This window comes from Mus musculus, chromosome 8, assembly GCF_000001635.26.
Source record: "Mus musculus strain C57BL/6J chromosome 8, GRCm38.p6 C57BL/6J".
Taxonomy (NCBI): Eukaryota; Metazoa; Chordata; class Mammalia; order Rodentia; family Muridae; genus Mus; species Mus musculus.
In genome coordinates, this window is record NC_000074.6 from 31,366,034 (window position 1) to 31,382,827 (window position 16,794).

At 42.7% G+C, this 16,794-nt stretch overlaps 1 long non-coding RNA gene and 1 pseudogene across 1 annotated transcript; one reads left to right on the plus strand and one right to left on the minus strand.

Moving 5' to 3' along the window:
* Positions 1–1,715: 1,715 nt before the first annotated feature.
* Positions 1,716–16,406, plus strand: 7420700N18Rik (RIKEN cDNA 7420700N18 gene). Its single transcript, NR_046272.1, has 4 exons — positions 1,716–1,829; positions 12,780–12,931; positions 13,723–13,827; positions 15,020–16,406. It is a non-coding gene; the product is annotated as an RIKEN cDNA 7420700N18 gene (long non-coding RNA).
* On the minus strand, positions 14,536–15,283 carry Gm19096 (predicted gene, 19096; annotated as a pseudogene).
* Positions 16,407–16,794: the final 388 nt, after the last annotated feature.

A 16,794-nucleotide genomic window follows, 5' to 3' on the forward strand; every position in this document is an offset into this window, starting at 1 on the left:
AATCTGATCTAGTATTGGGTGAGGGAAAAGGAGTAAAGTCCTGAGGGCCAGCAGAAAGAAAAGTAACAGACAACCTCAGGAAATAGGAGGTTGGGAATGGGGAGGGGGGCAGAATGCACCAGAGACCTGGGAGGTAAAAGACTCCCAGGACTCAAAGGGAGGGACCTTAGATGAAATGCCTGATGGCAGGGAGAGAGAAGTTATAGAGCCAACCTTCAGCAGGAAGACAGGACATTGAGTGAGGGATGGGGTTGCCACACCACAGTTACATCTCTGACCCATAATTGTTCCTGTCTGAAAGAATTACAGGGACGGAAATGGAGAGGAGCCTGAGGAAAAGAAGGTCCAGCGACAGGACCAAAGTAGGATCCAGCTCAAGGGGAGGTCCCAAGGCCTGACACTATTACTGAGGCTATGGAACACTCACAAAAAGGGGCCTATCATGACTGCCCTCCAAAAGACCCAACAAGTAGCTCAAAGAGTCAGATGCAGGTATTTACACCCAAGCAACGGATAGAAACAGCTGACTCATTGTTGAATTAGGGAAGGCTAAAAGAAGCTGGGGAGAAGGCTGATCCTGTAGGAGGACCAGCAGTCTCAATTAACCTGGATCTCCAAGGTCTCTCAAACACTGGACCACCAAACGGACAGCATACACCAGCTGATATGAGCCCCATTGGGATCAGATTGAGTTTGTCAACCACAATTGTACTCTTTCCGTGTTTGGTCATTTCTGTCAGTTAATTTGATATTGGTCTGGTTAAACTACTATTATCCATATCCCACACTGTAGATTGTATGTTTTTTATATCTTTCAAATCTATACTATGGCAAAAATCTAGGTCCCAGGTGGCACTGTCCGAGGTGAAACTGAGGTTAAATATCTTTAGGTCTTGGGCTGAGCACAGGGTCCCCAATGAAGGAGCTAGAGAAAGGACCCAAGGTCCAAGGGGTTTGCAGCCCCATAGGAGGAACAACAATATGAACTAACCAGTACCCCCAGAGCTCCCAGGGACTAAACCACTAATCAAAGAGTACACCTGGTGGGACTCATGGCTCTAGCTGCATATGTAGCAGAGGATGGCCTTGTTGGATATCAATGGGAGAAGAGGCCCTTGGTCCTGTGAAGGATCTATGCCCCAGTGTAGGAGAATGCCAGGGCCAGAAAGCAAGAGTGGTTGGGCTGGTGAGCAGGGGGAAAGGGAGGGGTTGTGGTTTTTGGAGGGGAAACCAGGAAAGGGGGGTAACATTTGAAATGTAAATAAAGAATATATCCATTAAAAATATCTTTAGGTCAATGCGCAGATGCTTTGAGAAGTTTCTTGAGGGCCATGAGAGTTTTCACATCAGGGTTATCGTAGGAGACTGGGTTTGACTCTGCTCAGCTGTATCTTCTTCCTCACTCAGGAGATTGATGATTCTTGCCACCTGCACCTGTATGTACCAGGCAGTCTTCACCCAAAGTGAGATGATTCAGATGCCATGGTCTACAGCCTTTAAAACTCTATGCACCTTCTTGGGCTGGATAGTTTGACAAGAGCTAAAGACATCTGAGAGGGGGGAACTCAGTTAAGAAAATGCCTTAATAAGAGTGGGCTGAGGTAAGCCAGGAGGACATTTTCTTAATTACTGCTTGATTGGGGAAAGCCCTGACCCTTGTGGGTGGTGCTATCCCTGGGGCTGGGCTCTTTAAGAAAGCTGGATGATCCAACCCGGAAGCAGGCCGGTAAGGAACACCTCTCCGTGGCCTCTGCATCAGCTCCTGTCTCCAGGTTCCTGCCCTCTTTGAGTTCCTGTCCTAACTTCCTTCAGTGATGAACTACCAACGAGTGAGCCATATACATCCTTTCCTCTTCAACTCGCTTTTGGGCATGGTGTTTCGTCACAGCAATAGTAACCTTGACTACGGCATTTCGCTGCCTATGTGGCCTGTGTGAACTGTTTCCCTGTTGTGTTGAAAAGCTGCAAGCACAGACCCACAAGGAGGACTCTTGTTTTCTCTTCCCCAATTTCTTTGCAAACCCTTGTAGGAGGGGGAGGGCCACATTGCCTCTTTAGCTCTCCATTTGTAGCCATTTGATTTCCATCTTCTTTGCCTTGCCAGGAAGTTTAGGAAATAGCAAACCATGCGTCATCTCAAGAACCAAACCTAGATCTGGTGTAGAATCGGTGCTATAAATAACTGTCCAGTCAGCGGGTGACTACTAAGCCCATACTAGTAATTGCCCGCCACCTTCAATATTCAGGCCCTCTGGAAATTCTTCCTTCCTTCCTTCCATTTACCTCTTCTTTTTCTTTTCCCTTCAGTCCTTGGGCTTCATAGTAGGAAACCAAACCCATGACTATATAATAGTTATATGCCTGAATGGAGCAAATTGCAGAGATATTTACCCGCAGACATATTTCTTTGGTCAAATGTGCCCCTTGTTTCCTCCTTTCCAATTTACATTCTCATTAGACCCGTAAATCCTGGGATATTGTGTCCTCGGAGCTGAGAGCTGTCACAGCTCTGGAAGTTAACGTCATGCCGGGCCCTGTAAGCTGGAAGAGGCTATTTCTGAAGTTTTGTTTTATCATTACTATCTATAGAGCTGTAAAGCTCTCTAGTGCTCCTCAATATTGCAGGGGTGGTTAGGTGCATGGATTACTCCAAAAACAGCTTTATTGTTTAGGGGCAGGGAGCACATGAGAAAACTGAAGACAAGCTATAATGGCAGCTTAGACCATCAAGAGGGAAATCTGTGAGTCGAAAGCACAGCAGCTGAGGGGAAGAGAATGTCAGTTGAGAGCACTCTTGATCTGACAAGTTTAGTTGCATCTGAGAATGCAGAGGCAGAAGAGCTTAAATACACCTGATGGCAAAGTCATAAGGCAGCAGAATTGCCAGTATCCTTCAGTGATGGCTGAGGAGTGGGCAGTGCTTTTGAGCGCTTGTTCTCAGGTTTTGTTCAAATAATTTCACTTTCTCCATTATAACCCAACCAACACCTCTACAACCCAGGCTTTTCTGTCCAAGCTTACCCCTCAAACAAATGTCGCTTCCTTTACCCACTCCTAGGGATCTCGACCTCACAGGCTTTTCAATGATGTTTGTTAACCATGGAAAGTTTAGGAAACTAGAAATGGCCAAAAGAAAACCTTCTCCTTGGGACTAGGCACATCCTCTCCCACTGAGGCCAGACAAGGTTGTCCCTTTATGGGTGTGGGATCCACAGCGTTGAGGGGTAGAGGGATAGGGAATTGTGTGTGTGGGGCTGACACCCCGATGGGAGTTTCAGCTTCTAAGGTGGATAGGGGCAGGATTTATATAAGGGGATACTGGGAGGAGAAGAGAGGCTGATACTGGGAGAAGAGGGGCTGATACTAGGTTGTAGAGTGAATAAATAAAATAAAATTAATTTAAAAAAGCATTCTGCTCAGAAAGTGGCTTCCATTTGTCTCTTCTTCTATGATGGGGTCATGAAGACTGGACAGGAGTTTATGCTTATCAGTTATGGAAGGTGTTTGGGTGACAACTGTTAATGTGGAGTCCTGAAGGGCTTGAAGACATTAATGTCTTCTGGCCTATGATGTAGTTTAAGAATTAGCTTAAATATATAATATCCTTTAGGGGAATAAAACAACATGCAGGAAAGTCTTGCAGACTCAGACTGGAAACTCATGAATGGGTATGTGACTTGAATTTAGTCACATGGATAAAACATCTCCCCTGCCCACAAACATGCACAATCCAGTTGCTGACACCGGCTGGAATTGACTTCTCACAGGGGACACTATGAAAGACTTCTGAGTTGTCATTGTTCTGTCTTCGGACGCCTCATTGTAGTGTTCCATAAATGTCTGTGAACTATGCGACTGACTGACTGAATAATGAATGGCCCGCATGAATGAAAGACTCCTCTCAGGATAGCAAAGTTAATACTTTGGCCCCAATCCATTACTTGATATTTATTCTTGACACTGTTTCTTACCTCAGCCACAATTACATGTTAAGTGGATTTATAAGATGACAATGGGTACTCTTGCTGGTGTCAATTTTGTCTTTTTCTTGATACTGTTTGCTGTATAATCCAGACTAGCTTGGGTGGGATTTGGGCTGTCTGTCCAGAGCCTCTGGGATTCTAGGTTCACAAACTTGTGCCAACTTAATAGATCTTATGCACTACTTTCCATGCCTTATTCAGAAGCTCTTGGCTTCAGTTTTCTGGGCATCTCATATGCTCTTGTTGACACAAACACATAGTCACTGCCTTTGATTTTGTATGGGTAAGGCCCCTGAGTGTGTTGTATTCTGCTCAGCCCTCAGTACATAAAGAAAATGCCTTCATGCAGAACATAGATAACAATTAAGAGACTGGGTCAGCTAGATTTAAAATGCAAATCTTCAAACTATGCCTCCTAAGTGCACTCAGTGTGGTCATTAGTTTAAGCAAACACATTAGGCATTCAGAATAGGATGCTGAGACAAATGTAATACAGGGAGAAAGACACTTCCCCTCTGCTGCACCATTTCACCCTGCCACTGTGAGCACTGTGGTTTGCTGGAATTCTCTGCAATAGCCTTTAATCCTTCAGCTAAACTGCTGTACCAGACATATTTCAAGCTAATTATCTGCCATTATAAGATTATATTCTGTTCTCTAATAGCCTTTCAGCATCCTCTTTTATTAGAGAACCAGTGATTTATGTTTTTTTTTTTATGTAAAAGATAAACAATGATCATTTGGCCGAGTTGTTTGGTCTCAGCACTGTGTGCGGCTGGGGTTGTGACTTGAGAGAGTCATATAGCCAGTCATACTGCTTAGATACTAGTTTCTACTAAGCTCTCTCCCTCCCCCTCCCTCTTCCTCTCTCCCATACCCTCCCTCTCCCCCTTTCCTCCTTCTCTCTCTCCCTCCCCTCTCTCTTCCCCTCTCTCTTTCCCTCCTGTCGCTTCCTCCCTCCCACTTCCTTTCCCCTCCCCCTTTCCTCCTTCTCTCTCTCCCTCCCCTCTCTCTTCCCCTCTCTCTTTCCCTCCTGTCGCTTCCTCCCTCCCACTTCCTTTCCCCTCCCCATTTCCTCCCTTTCTCCCCTTCCTTCCTCTCCCTCCCCTCCCTTCCTCTCTCCCTCCTCCTCTCCCCCCTCTCCAATTCTTTCTCACTCTCCCGTTTCTTCCTTCTGTAATCCTCCCTCCTATCTGTTACACACATTCTTAGACCAGAAAGCAGTCAATATAAAAGCTAACAAGTCGAGTTTTTGGCTGAACTTCAGATATGTGTGTAAAATACTCTTCGATGAGAGTGTAATTGGTTAGACAAAACCCTGATCTTCTCCCTTGAGGTCTCCCCTTTTCTGCTTTGTAGAAAGTTCCTTCCCTTCCCATCAGGACCATGGGTCCTCTGTTCCCCTCATTATGCTGGCTGGCTCAACACTCACTTTCAGGGACAGTGCTGATCAATGATCAAGGGAAGCCAAAAACGTCGCTTGGAAGTTTCGAGCAGTCTGGATTTCGTGGGTCATATTAAATCAGCTTTTGTACAGAAAGCCAGGAAAGCAGATGTTTACCTATAGTAACATCGCATGAGCTGAACAAAACAGGGGGAGATGATTGGGATTTCTGATCGTCTTCTATGCATCAAAGGAAGAAATATAATTAACACCTTACAGTTTGATAAACAGATTATTTGAAAATAATAAAAGCTCATCCTCTCCGATGGCCAGAGTTGGGGCACAGCAGTAGCTGCACTAAACCTGTTCTGAGTGGGAGGAGCCTGGGAGGCAGGTTTGATGCTCCCTGACCTTCCACAGGACAGGAAAGAGGGGAAAGCATGCTGAAGGTGAATTGCTCCTGGCCAGCCTGCCTGGCCAGTGCCTAACCAGAGAGCCTGCTCCAACTTGTTTAATGGCTGTCACCGATTCGCAGACATTTGAGCAGAACGTGCCCGTGATAGAGTCAGAGCCATTGGAAGGCTGAGCTACTTAGAGATCAAAGCAAAATGCTCCTAGGCTTCTGTGAGCTGCACCATTCATTTGCAGTCCCACTGAGTGGGACAAAAATGTCTTTTGATTGCACACTAATGTGGGATCATCAGAAAGAACACTGGTGACATTCAGACACAAAAGAAAACCAGGAGGCAGAAGGACCTCAAAGTGACCTTGGTGACAAAAAGCACGTCCGCAGAAACACACATATCTCAGGCAGTGTGGCCAACAGTGAGAAAGCTATGCCAGCTGACATTTCATTTCTGAGTAGCAGCTCCTTAAGCATTTGGAGCTGGGACGCTCATCCCACTCTCATGGAAACCCCCAAGAACTCTCACAAATGCCTGCTTTTACTTTGCTTCCCTTAAAACAACCAAAATTCCCTCCTCACAATTGTTGGGACATCCCAACAGCACAGTCCTTTCTTTCCCAGCTTGCAATGCAAACAAATATTGTTTTGTCCATTTCTTGTGGGTACTCACTCCAGCCTCATACCAATGTTAACATTTTTTCCCCCTTATCAAATGGTATTTCCTAGAACTACCTGAAGGTGGCAGTATTGTGCATCAGCCAGTGATTAGTAAGGAGATCAGGAACCAATTAAGGAAATGATTTAAGGAGTAGGCTGTAACTGACTCAAAATGAACAGATTATATACTGTGGAGACTTTTTTGAGCCTGAATACAACCACCCTACCCCCCACCCGCAGACATACACTCCAATGTGCATATATAGTGCAAAAGGTAAGAGGAAACCGAAATGACATGTCAACAGAGGGTAATGCTATTATTATCATCTCAAATATGCTCAGTCTATATAATTAACACAGTGATATCTTGGGGGGGGGGTGTATGGGTCATTAAGACAGCTGGCTGAAGAAATTCCAATGATGCCAATTCACCAGGAATTTCCCAGGAGGAAGGCCATTATTCTTTCTCCAACTAAAGCCTCCAAGATGCTGCAGTCCATGTATTTTGGAAGCAGACCCCTATTTCCCTTGGAGGGACATGAAGCAAGACTGTGTAGATATTTTACATTTGTCCATTCTACAAAAGTCTCCAGCTCTCTGAGGTGGAACAGAGCAACAGCATTCCAGTAAAACTAACTGACCATTGAAGTGGTGGTGATGGTGGGGGTGAGGGGATCATTGCCCATAATAGTGCCTGGAAAGGATATATGCAACTCTAGCATTGTCAGACCGAACCCATTCCTGTAACCAAGATGTTTATTAGGGCATACTTGGCAACTGCATCACAGCACCACCTAGGAAGCTGATGAATAATTGATTCAGACTGAGTGGACATTTCAAGGGACATTGACCACATAGCTGTGAAGTTGAAGCTGAAGGTCAGTTACAAGACACAGGTCAGAGGCAGGAGGAAAGTCCCTGTGTGTCAGAGGCAGGGCATAAGCTAGGTCTTCTCAGATCTTAGATTGGAGCAGATCCAGGCTTTCAGCTGAGTCATTCTCTTAGGGTGTTTGATTACTGGGGCTTTCCACATTTTTAGAATTCCGAAGGAGAAGTGGCACAGATACTGTTTGGATCTGCCATTGAAATGAGACAGCACAAACGGTCACTTTGTTTTGTTTTGTTGCAACAGTGAGTTGCCTGGTACTGTTTCACATCCGTATAGGACGTTGTTAGGCTCACTCAGAGATTCTTCCCAGAGACCAGTGGGTTATGGTGTGGGAAAAGACTCCTGGAGAGAAATGACATTTTAGAAAACTCCACGTCAAGAAATTGTGTGTTTCTGACTGAGTAGTTTCTAGAATGTAGACATAGTTACAACTACTTTGGATATTTTATGCCATTTAATCTTCATAACACCATATGAGGTAGAAATAAATTTATCTATCTATCTATCTATCTATCTATCTATCTATCTATCTATCTATCTATCTATCTATCTATCTCAATTGTATAGAAGTTGACCTTTCCCAAAGCTATAACTGCCAAGCAACAGGGCTGGTATCCAAACTCTGAGTTTCCTTAGGAGAAGGAGGGTTAAATATATTTATGAAACCATTGAACTTGAACCATTTTGTTGAATTTAGAAAGTAATGGGCCATCGTGAATTTCTTTCTTTTTTTTTTTTTTTTAAAGATTTATTTTATGTGTGTCTATTTGCCTGCATGTCTGTGCACTGTGTGCTCACAGAGGCCAGGAAAAGGCATTGGATCCATTTCCTGAGACTGAGTTACAGATGGTCATGAGCTGCCCTGTTGGTGCTGGGAACTGAACCCAAGTCCTGTGCAAGAGCAGCCAGTGGAGTGAGCCATCCCTTCTGTCTCTCTCTCTCTCTTTTTTTTTCTTTTGCAACCAGTGTATATTAGTACAAAATAATAGGTTTTAGTATGATATTTCAACACACACATATATGTCCTATTTACCCTCTGTTATATTTTACATACATTATAAAGTTGGCAGAGTATGACTAGTAAGCTTCAGTGTCTCATGGTATTAATTATTAGTGCATAACCTCAGATAAAAATCCATTACTCGATGCCCACCAATTTGGAGATGCTTCCCACGGACCAGTAAGTGTACTGTGGGGCCAGCACTGATCCACATTTTAAGAAGAGTTTATTTTGTACTTTAGAGGACAAGACTGGGTGCCCTAACTCTGGAGATGACCTCTTGTCCTAAACACTACCTCCTACAGGCTCAACTCTCCAACAATAAACCTGTCACCCAGTGCCAACCCTTTGCTTCTACCATTATTGCTGGAAATGCTGCCCTTTTTGATTAAGTTGAAGTGTCTCCTCTTTCCTATGCAAGAGACCTGGGAGATGGATATATGCCTAGTCATAGGCCATATAGGCTGAGTGGGAATGTTTTGAAGGTGGGAAATTAGGCCATCTACTTGACATGTAAGCAAAAAGTCCCTGCTGATCTCAAAGACATACTTACAGCATTGCTCAGGATCCTGCACTCCCTGGCTGCTTTGTCACCTCTGGTGTCCAGGGGTCATTGGTATGTCACATGGCCTTTAGAAACCACTCCCCAAATCAAAGCTGGTGCTAGATAGAAGAGACTTTAACTGGTTTCCTTCATTAAACCTATTAATAGCAAGCATAGAATTTGGAGACTGACACTCAAAATCAGTAGTTACATTTGTCAATCCAGGGCTTTGTCCCTATAGTCCTATCTTCATCAAACATACGTATAGGAACCAGATGTAGTGGTATAGAACTGAAATCTCAAAACTCAAGAGACTGAGGCAGGGGGATTTTGAGTTGGAGATCTTTCCTCATCAACAAACAAAAGAAAACAAAATGTAGCCTCCAAAGAGCAAGAGAGAATGTGGGGCTATACAAGAAAGTTGCTATTGGGAACTCAAAGGACAAGGGGCTTAAGTCAGTACTTCTCAGAGGAACACTTGCATTGGAAACACTGGGTAATTTGTTGAGATTCAGATCTCCTAGTCATTTCTGTTGAATCCAGGACCTGGGTTCTTAGCATGTGGCGAGAAATTAAAAACAAGATAACTTATGACTCAAGGAGACCTGTAGTCACAGTTGTTCCTCCGATCAACATCGTGAGCATCACTTGAGAGTCTGTTAGAAGTAGAGATTTTGCAGAGTTCTAGCTTGGGCATGCCTGGCCAGAAATGGAGGATGGAATCCAGCAAGGTGCACATGAACCCCTGAACTCTGATGCACGATGAAGTCTGAGAATGACTCGTCTCTCAACAGCGTCTTCCATAGTTCCACACCAACATCAGACCAGTCAGCCACTGAATCCCATAGAGATCAAGCTAGAGCTGTGACATCTGCTTCTAATGCTTCCCTGGTGGTGTTTTCTTTGCTCGTGGAAGAAAGCTGAAGTAGAAGGACAAACACTTTTTCCTTTTGTCTTTGGCCTGAGTGCTTACCCAATCATCTCCAAATTTAAGAATAAGGGCTACTCTTTAATTAGTAAAAGCCCACAGATGCATACTCGATGCAAACTCAATGTGGCTATACATGTGTGTTTATAGGGACACGTATGTATGCATATGCAAACATTCAAAACAGGGACCAGTTTCTGCCCCAAAGTTTATTGCTATACTATGACTAAATAATAACTATTTCCTCTTTCACTTTATTATAATACCGAAATAATTTGCTTCAAATGATATTTAATTCAGAAAGCATTTACCCGTGAGAACACAGCAGGTCCCTCCTCTACCAAGTTGGCTTTCAGGCTATAGAAGGCACTGACAGACACCCTTGCAACCTTCCTCTTCTGCTAAAGGACTCCACTCCTTTCATCTGTTCATATGGCCAGGTCATTTTGTCTCCACATCTCCCTGATCTAACCCTACTGAATGCACTGCAGTATGTCAACACCCCTTATGATGGTTTTCAGAACAAATCAAGCCTGGGCAGAATTGATGGGACCATCATGCCCTTTGTTTCATACAGTAACATATTCTCTCTCTCTCTCTCTCTCTCTCTCTCTCTCTCTCTCTCTCTCTCTCTCTCTCTCTCTCTCCTCTCTCCATCCATCTATCCATTTATCTACCTATGAATGAATGTATGGTCTAGAACTGGCCTTCAGTTCTCAAATTTCTGATTTTCTTGCTTTCAGCCTTCTAAAGGCTATGAGTCTAGGCTTGTGTCATCCTGCCCAGCCTAGTATGCATTTTTTAAAAACAGAATCTAAGTCTCCACTTGAAATTCTATTCTTTCTTACAACATCAGCATTAAAGTTAAGCACTCAGTGAAAAGCCAGAAGATTTTCCATATTGCTGTTCAGATATTCATCATATTTTCTATAATTGTGTACTTGGCAGCATAGGGCTTTATTTTCTTTAAAGATCAACCAATTCCTCTGCTCTGTTTCTTTGGAGTTCTCTTCATATCTTCTTCAAAAAATACTAAACAGTCTACTGTGATTTTAATAGTACACATCTAGAATTCATTGATGTAATTCTTCTATCCAGTCACAAAATGAACTCATAGAATTTTCAAGAACTTCTAAATATTTTCTAAGATATTCAATTCCAACTGTCTAATAACGATCAACTGACCAAGTAAAATTATTTTTGCTTCAAAAGCATCATGAATTTAATTTTCTTTCCCCTAAAAACAATTTAAAAAATTCTTCCACTTTATGTATTAAAATTCTCCTTTTCTTGTAGGTCACATAGCCGATCATGAAGGTATCATTTGCTATTGATCACCCTGGGGAGACATCTCCCACATGCAGACAAAATACACTAACTTATGTTAATATATAGTCTTTTGGAAAGATGCCAAGTATAGTCACCATTAAGTTGGATTTCACCCTTGGTGTCTATGTCTCTATACACTTAAATTTCTTCCATAAGGATGTCACAGAAACTTTAACAAGGGCTGTTCAGCCATCAAAATTCATCTGAAGCATTTGCTTCACTAATGTGTGTATGTGTGTGCAGGTGCAGCATGTGTGTGTGTGTGTATATGTGTGTGAGTGACTGTGCATGTATGGGTGTGCATGCATGTATGTGTGTGTGTGTGTGCCTGTCCATGTGTATGTGTGTGCATGCACATGTGAGTACATGCGTGTGTGTGTATGAGTGAGCGTGCATGTATGTGTTCATAAATACATGTGTGTGCATGCACATGTGAGTACAAGTGTTTGTATATGTGTTTGGCTGTTTTAACATGATTTGCTCTTAATGTGTATACTGGCTTTTCCTAGCATTCACCATGTTCCCTAGCCTGTATTCACAAACTAATCTGTTAATATTCTATCCCAGAAATGTGCCTGCATTTTATGTCAAGCTCACTAGTCCATAAATGTCAGGATCCATCTGTATCTCTTTTAGATGAGTGGAAACACATTCACCTAGTCTCCACAATCCCACAGAATGCTATACATTCCTGTTCTCTAAGAAAACCACCCCAAGAATGTGTGTTTGCATAGCCAGGAAAGGGGAGCACTCCAGAGAAGCCAGGTGCTGCTTTATTGGACTGTATGCACCTATCAATATTTATTCTGTAAAATTCAGAATGAAAATCATGCTTGCTGACAAAACAGACCAATGCAAAATCCAAATTGAATTCCTTCCTATCTCACTGTCATCTGTTAACATTGTGTCGGTAGCCCAGACAGCCTGAGAAGGCATTCTTGCTATTCTGTTTACTTTCAATACAAGAATGTGTGTTTGCTCTCTTAGCATACTTGGCATTGCTCAACTATTTGAGAATATTAAATGTTTTTAAAATTATCCTTAGAGTGTTGTGCCTTCTCTCTTCTCTACTTATGTGAGTTCCTTGCCCCTAACCCCTGCCCCTCCCCTTCGTGGAATAAGTTCCTAAAGACTTCAAGGCTATTGTTGTCTTTAGCTGCAACCTTTTTTTTTTTTAAACATTTATTTACTTATGTGTGCATGTGCTTGTGTACCAAGGAGTATGAGTGAAAGGCGGTAACTTTGGAAGTTGGTGTATTCCTTCTACAATACAGGTTCTGTGGGGGATTAACTCAGGCTTTCAGGGTTGGTGGGAAGTATCCAACTCACGGAGCCATCTTGCCAGCCCGCTCTCCCTTTCTTATGGAGGCCATTTGTAACTCTTCTGCCAAGTTACATTTTTAAATGATTGGCAAGATCTCATGAATCATCTTCCTGCTTGTCAGGTTAAAGACAAGTAAAGGCAGAGGGGAACAGAGGATGCAGCCAATAAATAAATGTCTTAGAAGATGCACAGAAGACACTGCTGACTGGAGAATATATATTTTTTTCACAACAGAAATGTGAACATTTAGTAGAACTGTTGCTTTATGTTGATGAATGACATTTGTATTTAATTCAAAATAATATGTATTTTTAAAATAACCCTTACATTTGCAGCTGATTCTGTGAACTTAACTTCTGTTGGTGCTAGTAATTGCCTGCTTCTTTTGACTGGTTGTACCCAGATCCCAAACCAGATGACAGTCTATTGACAACAGTGGTATCTCTGTCCCATGAATGGCGTTCTTTTTCTGCTTCCACTTTTGATGGTGAGTCAACCTGGGGAGGTTATTGCTGTCACCTGAGATAGATCACATGGATGTCTTGTTCCTGTATCTTTGACCCACTGTGCCCACAGTACCAGAGGGCCCCTGATTCTAGACAGTAACCTGGACACATAACACTTAGTTTCTTTCTAAGTTACTTTTCAACACTCACATTATGTGAAGGGTTATTTACTCTCCCAACTCAGAAATGTATCTGGCAGAGCCATTTGGCACACAGAGTCCTGTCCTTGTCCACTGCGTTCCTTGGATCTTAGCATTAACCTAGAGCCAGCTATGTGATCAAAGCCAGTTTCACTAATGACACAGTATTAGCCTGCTTCCTTCAGGGACATGAGGAGTCCTCAGAGAATATGAAGTTTTAGAAGGAGAGAGAATAAAATCCTTTGGAGCTGACATGAAACCCATGCTTTAAAGATGCTCAAAAGAAGCCTCTTGGGACTGGAGAAGATGGCACAGTGGTTAAGTGCACTTTCTGCTCTATCTAGAGGACCTGAATTTCTGAGCACCAACAGCAGACAACTCACTTCCACCTGAAACTTCCTCAGGGACATTGGCACCATCCTTTGACTTCCATGGACACCCCCACACACATGGCAGATACACAGTCCCAAATAATTAGCATAAATAAATGCAATAAAAATAAAATCTTTAAAATATCATTTAAAAACTGAATGACATTTAGCAGGATTTATTGTTCTTCAAAACCACAATGAATTGCAAAACTTTTGAAACATGCAGATGTTTTTTTTGTTTTTTCTTTTTTTGTCCCTAAGTGGGTGAATCTGTCCTTGATGGAAGATGACAATTCAGGAGGAGCCAAAGACGCCTGCTTTGAGCCCAATGTTGAAGTGCCAACTGTCACGGACCACCCCAGCTGGGTATGGGGGTCCCTGGGATGTGGGTTCTCGAGGATGTGGGTAAGGATTCGGATGCTCTAAGTCGCTTGAATCTTGTTCTCCAGGACACCAGGGTGGGGTTAGGGGTGGGGTCTACTACTTGGCTGCACCTGCTTTCTAGATAATCTGAAAACATCCCATCAACATGCTCACTCTCGCTGCTCTGAGGGTCCCGTTTCTTCAGTAGCGTCTTCTGTCTTAGAAGGGCCCCTGTCCTCAGGCATAACTTTGCTGGCAGACATAGGTGTTCCAAATCTTTGAGAACGGCACGTTCAGAAGACAGTACTGAGATAGCAACCACAGCAAGCATAGCATGAAACATATTCTTTGCTGATGATGGCTTCCTGGTATCAGAGATCATTTGTTGTGCTCTCTGGGTGAGTTTATTCAATCGTCCCCAAGTGGGTGGATCTGTCCTTATGGTAGAAGACACAAGTCTCTTGATTCTGAAAAATCCAGCATCAAACACTATTTCACTATTTTGCCAACTTCCTTTGGTGTCTCTGGAGCTGCAGTGTGGGCCTGTGCTTCCTGCCGCAGCGGTCTTTTATTGAGTTCTTTGGGGTGGAGATTTGACTCATAGCTGCCGCTGGTCCTTCGTCATCCTGCCTTTTGCTTTGCTTGTTCGATCAGGCACAGTTTTCTTCTTGTCCTGCCTGCCTTCTGCTTTTTTTGTTGGGGGTTGGGGGGAGGGGGGGGTTCAGGTCTCCCTCTACTTGGTCCCATTCTTTCTGATCCGTTCTCATTAGTGGCTCCTGTGACCGGCTTTCTAGTGGTAGATGACAGTGTTTGGGCCATCTGCTTGGCCCTCTGAGTAGCTGCTGATCTAGTCGCTTTCTCTGCTGTGGAAACCATGGGCTGCACAATTTTTTTCTCTCTAATGTTTTTTTATTTTTTTATTTTTCAGAAATTTGTCTTTGGCCAAAGTAGGTTGCTCAAGGAACATTCCTGCTACCAGTCTTAGTCTGCTCCTTGTGTTCTTTGGCCTTTGATCTTATCATTCACCCGGTATATGGAAAAGCCTATTCTGGTTCAGCTTTCACACCCCTCTGGTCTGGGACAAAAAAGCCTGCACAGCGAGCCCATAGAGACCCTCTTTGAACACTCCACGTTTGGCTTTCTCTTGCTGTTCTTTCCGTTTTTGATGTTGCTTTTCTTCTTTGTATTTCTGGAGGAGCTGCTTCCGTTGCTTGCTCAGAACCATTTTCACTGAGCTTGTTCTGGAGCTGGCCTTTTCTGGAGCGATGTCTTGCGATGTCTTGTGTCTCTTACCAAGGTGTCTCCCATCCAGTGGAATGTTGACAACCTTCAAACCGACATCTCTTGTCTGCTCATACACCCAGTGACTATTGTTCTCCTTCTGAGACAGCGACTTTCTGTGAGCCAAGCTGGTTCTAATCATTTCAGTGCTCAAAGCTTTCCGAAGCTGACTGGCCAAAACAAAACAACCAAAGCAAGCAAGCAAGCAAACAAACAAACAAAAAACATGACACTGGCATCTTCAAAGTCAGAAAAAGCCAGATACAGTCGGAAAGATTGTCTATGGATCCAGCCAGAGCAAGTGTTGGAGGATTTCGACAAGTAATGATATATATATGTAATTTTTTTTTCCAAGAGAAAAGGAGCAGAAGACAACATTTGCTGACTTGCCGCCCTCGGGCTTCCAGGTTAGGTTAGTCCTTCGTGCGGATGATTTGTTAGATTGGAAAGAGGATCACCAAATAACACAAATGTCAGTCAAATAACTTCTCTGACAGAAAGTCCAATACAGTGTTCTGTGGGTCTTTGTTGTCTTATTCAGTATATTAGTCACTAAAGCTGATGACAGATACAATTTGAACTTCCTAGGCACGGTGCTTGCATTTTTACACCTTCTCTGTTTTAGACAGGAGGAAACTGATACTTGGAATAAGAATTTTTAAATGAGGCATCCAGTTAGTAGTTTTCAAAGCCAGAAGTCAGGGTGGCTAGCCATTTTAGCTTGCTCTGAACCGTCCTGAATGTAGCACTGAATGCTCTGTATAATCTCTGGGCTCTTTGCAAGGGAGCACAGTAGGTTCCCTTTCAAATGAACCTGAATCTGTAAAATTCTGAGAACAAATTTTCTCTGTAATTATCTAGTTTTTATTGGGTCTTCAGAGCTTAGCGATATCCCAATAAAACCATTCAGTTGGAGAACTATTAAAATACTGATATTCGTCATTGGAAAGAGTAAAAGTGACCGATCCAAAGCTCTTAGATCAGTGAATTCTAAGACCTCTTACTTTTAATGTTCCAGGACATTTCCAGGACTCTCTACATCTCTTTTTGTCTGATGTAGCCTTGGCACTTAATCTCTGCAGAAGATCTCTCTTGGCTCTTATTAACCCTAAGCTATGGGGACTTGGCTTCCTCAGGCTGGGATGAACTTGTTCAGTGACAGCACATGCTCGGTGGCACAGCAGATGCTTAGCAAATAAATAAATAAATAAATAAATAATATTTTTTAAAAAATTTACTTACTTTTAGCAAATAAATAATGATTTTACTTAAACATTTAATAAATATTTATTTAAAGTAAATAAGTAATATTTACTTTATTGGACGCCACCCTTTCATCTCTCTTGAATAGTCTGCAAATAGCTTGTTTGAATTTAATTCAGAAACACAACCAAAATATTGACTTCTTGAAAATGAACAAAAGTCACTGTATTAATTCTTCCTGCAAAATTAAAGAGCATTTTAGCAATATTCCTTTAGAGGTGTCAAAGATGTTTTGATTTTCACATTTGTTTTTCAATATAACCTGAAAAGCAGGTAGACAACTTGTTAAACTTTAGTTATTTTATTTGCATGAGTGTTTAGCCTACATGTACACATGTGCACCACCTGCATGTCTGGTGCCCAAGGAGGTCACAGAAGCATGTTGGAGCCTCTGAAAGTAGATTAGAGATGGTTGCGAGCCACTTC